This window comes from Mus pahari, chromosome 4, assembly GCF_900095145.1.
Source record: "Mus pahari chromosome 4, PAHARI_EIJ_v1.1, whole genome shotgun sequence".
Taxonomy (NCBI): Eukaryota; Metazoa; Chordata; class Mammalia; order Rodentia; family Muridae; genus Mus; species Mus pahari.
Window position 1 is genome coordinate 69299699 of NC_034593.1, and position 8033 is coordinate 69307731.

At 38.8% G+C, this 8033-nt stretch overlaps 1 pseudogene; it reads left to right on the forward strand.

The window, feature by feature from the left end:
* The first annotated feature begins 3104 nt into the window (after positions 1 to 3104).
* On the forward strand, positions 3105 to 3987 carry LOC110320808 (annotated as a pseudogene).
* The last annotated feature ends 4046 nt before the right edge of the window (positions 3988 to 8033 follow it).

Consider the following 8033-nt stretch of genomic DNA (forward strand, 5'->3'; position numbering starts at 1 on the left):
GAAAGAGATAAGACATAAGTGAAATGAAAGTTGCAGTGGGAATATTTGAAGACAAAAAAGTGAAATACTACAGAGGGTAGGAGGATCGAAGAATGCTGTGTAGAAAAGGTACGAATAAAAACAAAATAAAAGAGTAAAAACTATTTGAGATATTCAATTACAAAAGAAAATACAGTAAAGCTAAATTTAAAATTCTAAGACTACTTTTTCTTCAAAAATAATGTCAATCATAACTTAACATGACTGGCAGGTAATATAGATACCTTTTCAGTGAATAATTAAAAAATTTCAAAAATAGAGAATCAAGAATATAATTCTCCCAAATAGATATCATGTGAAACTGCTTAATTTTTCCATAATTTATAACCTACTTTTAAAAAATGGAGGTGTTTGGGAGAGAGAGAGAGAGAGAGAGAGAGAGAGAGAGAGAGAGAGAGAGAGAGAGAGAAAAGAGAGAATGAGCTGAGGGGGGAGATGAAAACGTAGATCGGGAGAGAGAGAAAGTGTGAGAAGAAAAGGAAGGAAATGTGATAGAGACCAATAGATAAGAGAAAGTGGAGGAGAATTAAGAAAATAGGAAAGAAAACTATGAAAGAGACAGCAAAGTGAAATGAGGAAATAAAAGGTTCTTGCCAAGCAGACTATTTTAGTTTTAGAACAATTAGATATTTAAACATAGGTCTGAAATAAGTGGGATAAATGACTTGAAATTTAAAACTATACACATTTCAAAGTAAATGACACCTATATTAAAAGTAATTTGAGGATTATCTGTATTTCTGTTTTATAAATGTGAGTACACTCTGGCTGTGTTTGAACACACCAGAAGAGGGTGTCAGATCCCATTACAGATGGTTGTGAGCCATCATGTGGTTACTGGGAATTGAACTCAGGAACTCTGGGAGAGCAGTAAGTGCTCCTAACCTTTGAGCCATCTCTGCACCCTTATCTGTATTTTTGTAAGTGGATCAATTTTTAAACCTTTTTTTGTCACTACATAGGGCCAGGGGAACCCTGAGGAAATTTAATATAGCAATATGGCTGCTTTTTGCAAGAAATCACATCTAAAGATCTTCTAAGTGTATATGATCCATCTAGAATGCAGACAAACTCTGGATTTCAATATGATCTGGCTGGAATATAGATATGCCCTCAGTACACACCTTTGATCATTAGCATTGAAGATAAGGTTAGTTCATAGGAGCAAGAAGCCATATTCGAAAGTGATAGCTATTGAGAAGCAGACAACGTGATGACTCAGAGAGAGATTCGACAGATTTAGTCAGAATTAGGATCTTCCCAACTCTCACAAGAACAGGAGAAAGAGAGGCTACTTAAGAACAAGGAAAGAAAGATACAGTGGGTAGTGTGTTTGTATGACAGTTTTGCAGAACAATTTTACAGAAACAGATTTCAGAAAGATCAAGCTAGACACAGGCGAAGACAAAATGAGTCAGAGAGTGAGAAAGGGCCAGAAGACTAGAACATACTGCAAAAGTTAGTTTGCGGCCAAGCAGAGCAATTCAGGCAGATGCCAACAGACGCTAGATTTAATCATTTATCTTGGAAGATTAAATTGAATGGAGGTTGGGATCTTCCAGATCTAGGCCTAGAGATAGTTAAAGATAGAGAAAGAAATGCTCTGGGCTCAGCCCAAGCCATGTATTCACCCAGCCTGGGTATGGTTCACATCTCATCCTTTCATCTGAGGAAATAAAAGTGACATTTACAAACTGCACAGAAGATGTGGATGAAGGATTGTGGGGGTCAAAAGGGTCAAGGACACCATGGAAACACAGCCCACAGAATCAACTAAGCAGGGCTCATATAGGTTCACAGAGGCTGAAGCAACAAATACAGACCTTGTATGGGTATAAACTAGGTCTGCTACATAAACCTTATACCTATATAGCTTGGTTTTCTGGAAATCCCAACGATGGGAGTAGGGGTTTCTCTGACACTTTTGTGTAGAGGGAGGTATTGATGCAAAGGTCTTGTTCCCCAATACTTTCTTGATTTGTCAGTAAAGAAAGCCAGGGGCCAACTTCTGAGCAGAAGGTACAGGCATGACTTCTGGGTCCCAGGAGGAAAAGGAGAAGCAAGGGAGAAGGGGAGGTCTTTCTGCCATACTTTGGAGGAAGATGAATGCAGTAACCATGTGAGGTCTGAGGGAGTGCTGGGGCCTGTGGCCTCTACTGCAGGTGGGTGGCCAAGGATGTTTGGCAGGGGCTAGGTGGGACCAGCCACTGAAGTTTAGGGCAAGTGTAGAAACAGGAATAATAAATTAGTAAGGGCACACTTTCCAGGCAGGAGGTAGTACAATTTGCCAAGATGGCAAATTGTAAAGGAATTTACTGTGTGTCTTTTATTTGCAGATTCAAGGGTCTCAGGTGGGTGCCAGTGGCATGATCACCTCCCAGAGCAAAGGTAGAACAAAAGGGAAGACAGGAGGGTCTACTAGCATGGCTGATTCAGGCAAAGGTGGTAGCAACTTATAACTACACATGTTTGTTTGCTTAAGACCCTTCCCTCTTACTGTGTTGTCATATATAGCCTTCCCTCGGAGGTTTGCTCCTTTGTGTGTATGTGTGTGTGTTGGGGAACTAGCAAGGTTGGAATAGATAAGGAGTTGATCTGGGGAAGGTGGGACAAGGGAGGAGGGACTGGAAGGAGTGGAGGAACAAGAAACTACAGTTGGAATGTAACGAATGAAAGAATTAAAGTTTAAAAAATTAAAATTATAAAAAGTAAATTAATCTTTAAAAGAGAAAAATAGGTAAATATACAAATAGGTATTAAGAAAATTTGAAAAGAAAAAGAATTTGGTAACAAATAATGATTGTTTAGTGTCACTATATGTATTGGAAAAACAATAGCAAGTGCAAAAGAAAGATTCACTAACACATAGAATTGAAAAATGAGATCTACCGGCTCCTGGGCCCCAGTGGTGGCTCAGCGCAGCATAGTCGGCTCTATGCCCCTGTGGCTGTGTAGTCTTTGACACGGTCGTCAGGATGTGCTGCCGAGCCTGTCATCACCTCCAACCCCAGAGCCTCTGTTCACCTCAAGTTCCACATGCCCATCATTACAAAGTCTGAAAAAAAAAATCTTTCCACCAGAGCCTGGCCCAATCGAAGCTATTCATCTGCAACCTGACCAGCTGAGAGTTTCTGGGGCACACCTCCAAGAATTGGGGTCTGACCTTGCTCCTCTACCTAGTTTTGTATGGGTTTCTTGGCTGCACTCTTCATATTCACAATGTGGGCCATGCTCCAGACTCTAACTGAAGAAGTTCTGAAATATTGAGACCAGATTCTGAGTCCAGGGCTTATGGTTTTCCCCAAACCACAGACGGCATTGGAATATGCAAGCAGCACGTCTGAGCCACATACTTATGAAAAGTTCCTTGAAGATCTGAAGAGTTTCCTGAAGCCGTACTCTGCAGAAGAACAGAAGAATCTCACAGACTGTCCTGATGAAGCACTTTTCATCAGAAGGGTCCAGATTGAAGAGCATGTCGGTTTCCAGTGTCCTTGCTTCAAGAATGTAGTGGTGTGAATGATGCTGATATTGGCTATTCCAAAGGACAACCTTGTATTTTTGTGTAAATGAACAGAATAATTGAATTAGTCCCAGACAGAGTTCCACATATAACATGTGTAACAGTGGATAAAAACATAGCAAATACAGCAACTTATCCTGAATATGGACTTTCAGACTTTAAAGTATTTTCCATATTATGGGGGTGGGGAACTCATGTTTGATATCAACAGCCCCTAGTTGCCATCCAGGTCAAATGTGACTCTGGTGCTACCAAGAAAGAAGTAACCAGTTGAGTGCCAAATTGATGGATCCAAGAACCTAAAAAACAAAAATGAATGTGACAGGTTTCATTCAAACTCAGAGCATGTGGCTAGGAATAGGATGTCTTCACAGAATAAATGTTGGGTTGTCTCCATTTTGTGTCAGCTGAACCTGCCATTCTAGGTTTATGAGGTCATCTTGGAGGAGGAAGTGGTGTGGTACACACTTGGGTGACATCATAACATGTTTTCAGATCACAGTGTTCAGTGTCCTCTGAAGTAACGGCCTGCTGTCTCTGCTGCCCTTGAACCCATGTACAGTCGCCAGACAGGGTCCAGTGAGCTCGCAATCCCAAACATGCAGAGTGTGTGTGTGTGTGGGGGGGGGGGAGCTGAGGCTTGTCTTCTTCTGTGTGTAATTGTCAAATGTCTAAAGCTTCATGTGCTGTGTATTTTATGGATTTAACATTGGTAACTGTCATATTTTGATGCCAATAACATTTTAGGGATAAAATGGTACCTTGCCAACATTGAGTGACTTTAGCTGCAAGAAATGTGTGAGGAGTTCTGTATATGGGGGTGGAGGGAAGGAAAATAAAGTGGATCTGAAAATAATACATAAATAAATAAATGAAATAAAAATAAAAATAAAAATAAGAGATCTGGCTTTTTCCTCCAAGAAATGATATTCACTAGTAAAGACAAAAACAGCCTTAGAAAGGAAAGAATGTAAAAATAATTTCAGCCATCAAACAGAATTAGAAACCAAGCAGGTATCTAAGATAGGCAGCTGTTGGTTGATAAAGGTGAAGAAGAAACCCTGTTAGGGTGAGGTGTTTAATTTTCATTGGGCCTGCTAATTAGTTAAACCGAAGGGCCATTTGATTGCTGGACTTCAATACTTAGCTAGTTCAGCTGGTCCTTGATAGTCCATCTTAGGAGGAGGATGTGGCTAAATAAAGGAATAAATAGATCTTGGTGGCTAGCTTTAGGAATGTAATCTAACTGCTTTTAGCATGACAGAGGGAAAGGAGGAGAAAGGCAAAGCCCGCCAGAGCCATGTTTGCCATGTTCTGGCTAGCTCTAGTCCCTTCAGCTCTCCCACTTTTGATATTCCCAGGCTGTGCACTGAGCTCCAGGTTTCCCAACTTCTGTGAGCTGCCACCATGCTGAAGTAAGCCTTGGAGATAGAACTGGTTTTGAGCTATTTCTTCTCTAGTTAGTTACCCCTTATCCACAGTCCTATACATAAAGCCAATAAAATTCACTGTGTCACCATCTTGGATTTTGATGATATCTGTATTTTGTTCTAATATGGCTTCACTAACTAGGATGAGTAGACATGTGTTGTGCCTCCCCAGGAACAGTTTTGTCAAACAACATAAGGAAAAGAAGCAGAAGTACTTAGTTTCAAGGCGTTGGCCCCTAAACTATCTGATTGGTATCTTTCTCCTATTCTCACAATAGTACATATATTGCCTCAAAGATGTCTGTGGTGATTGAATAGGCTTGGCACAGGGTGTGGCACAATTAGGAGGTTTGGCCTTGTTGAAGGAAGGGTATCCCTGTAGGGTGGGCTATAGGACCCTCCTCCTAGCTGCCTGGAAGCTACTCTTCTCCTAGTGGTCTTCAGATCAAGATGTAAAACTCTCGGATCCTCCAGCACCATGCCTTCCTGGATGCTTCCATGTTCCTACTTTGGTGATAATGGACTAAACCTCTGAACCCATAAGCCAGCCGCTATTGAATGTCATCCATTATAAGAGTTGCCTTTGTCTTGGACTCTCCTCACAACAATGGAAACCCTACATCAGTCAATGCCTTTATGTAGTTCATAACTCTGTACAATGACTATGTACAAAATAGTTAAATTAAAATAAACACTAAAGCAATCACCAAAGTCAGTAACAGGAAGTATTATTAATTTAGTGAAATGTTTTAGAAAAATATTATTAATTTCAAATTTTACTTCACTTAAAGACAAAATGTGTTTCAGAATTAGCCTATTAAGTATCCAAACATGTATTTTTATTCCTTTCAAAATTGTTAAAATAAGAACATAGTTAATATTTTGTCTTATTTACATCTTCATCTAATATATCTTTACTTACAGGTCAGATATTTGTTTCTCTCTTACTCACATAGATGGTAGTTGTTAGGAATTATCCCTTTGACTAGAATTTCAGTTTGTCCTTGGGAGGCAAAATGAAGCAATTGTAGGTAGGGCTCAAAAGGTGACCATTTGTTTACCTCCTATTTACCACCATAGACCAACTTCCCTTTTTTACCCTTAGAATTTTGGGAATAATGTTGCAACAAAAAAGAATAGTCCAAACAAGTATTCCAATTGTGTGTGTGTGTGTGTGTGTGTGTGTGTGTGTGTGTGGAGAGAGAGAGAGAGAGAGAGAGAGAGAGAGAGAGAGAGAGAGAGAGAGAGAACGAACCTGGGTCTTCTGCAAGAGCAGCAAGCGCTCTTAACTATTGAGCCACTTCTCCAGCCCCTAATCTTCTTTAAAGTTTTATGTTTTTCTTTATTCCTCTTGTTAAATTTATCTGATGTTTGTATATAATTCAATTTGGGAGATGTTCTTCATGCACTGTGTGCAAAGTTCCAAATGCTTCTACAATCTGAGAGTTTCTAGGGCGTGGTAAAGTAAAAGTAGAAGACAATCAAGCAAACAAGGTCAGCACTGCTGGGGAAGATACTGAGTGTGAGAACTGGGCATTCGTGTGAGACCTTTTAAGAGTTCATTGGTTACTTTCTTTATACAAGCTCCCAAGTCTCTTCAGTCCCCCAGGATGTGAGAGCACCACTCTTTTCCTTGAACATCTGGGCCCAGTGCTGGTTTCTACATACTTGGACACAGTTTTCTTTTGGTTAAACAACAGATCCAGCTGTGCAGAAGCATCTCCCTGGCTTCACTGCAAATATGCACATTAAAATAAGCAGATGCATCAAATAGATGCTCCAGGCTACAGCAGATACTGTTTAAAAGTACACTTTTATATATGTTCAGTAATCCCTATAACAAGGAATATTGATGATAAATATTAATATCTCTAAATAGGGAAAAAATAGATTTTAAAAGATTAAAAATATATCTTAAGCTCATTGCAAGTTAAGTTTTAAATTAAACCTCTACTTATAAAAGACATCCTCCTTATACTATTTGATTGATTTTAAACTTCTACTTTCTAAAGGAAAAAAAAAGAGAAACATTTAGCTACATTCTACATAAAGGCAAATAGAAAATTATGTGCATAAGATTATGTGGTATTGCCCTTGGGGAAATTAAAACAAAATACTTCAGTAAGTATAGTATATTATGTAAACAATCTAATTTAAACCTTACATGTAATTATCCTTATCTAAATAGCTGCAATAATGTTATAAACAAAATTACCATATGAGATGTTTTATCATATTTTATTATATATAAACATATGTTCACTATGTTTAAATAAATATATTTTGAGTATGATACACATACAGCAAAGTGGTCCATGAAGTTTACCAATCTTAAACACACTGGAATTCTACAAAGGGTAAGTTTAGGCACACATGAAAAAGTGTAATAGGCTAGGATATTTAAATAATAGCAATCCATTGGGTTTACGGAGATTATCGAGTGGAGACGAAGATGCCAAACAGCCACACTGTATAAGCTGCGCAGTCTCAGGTTTAAAGAGAACTGCCCCATCACCACTGTTTCCTGCAAGACAAGGGAGAGGGGGAGAAAATAATTGCTTAATTATTTAAAGACATATACATATGCTTTCAAGCTTTATTTTTTAACAAATTTCATCATTCAGTTCTCACATTTGGCACTAAATATTACTTATAGGCTAAAAAGACATTTCAAAACCGGTAGTAAGCAAACCCAAGTCCAAACATCACTCTAAGGGATTACAGGAGTAACACTGTCCCAGGAGGCTGAGGGAAAGGAGGAGGCCAACGCTCATGATGCTTACTGAGTACAGTGATGCATGTTGTAGCTAGGCAGCAAGATAAGAAAATGAAAGCCATTCAAGTAAGACTATCAGAAATAACTGCAAACCTTTCTGCAGATGACATTATTGTCTATCGATAAAAGTGCTGTCCACTAAAGGGCAGGACAGCCCTATAGAGTACGTTCAGCATGGCTCCTGATACAAAAGAAAATATGCATTTTTTTCATTTTTATACATTGAAATCAAAAAAGGATATATATATATATATATATATATATA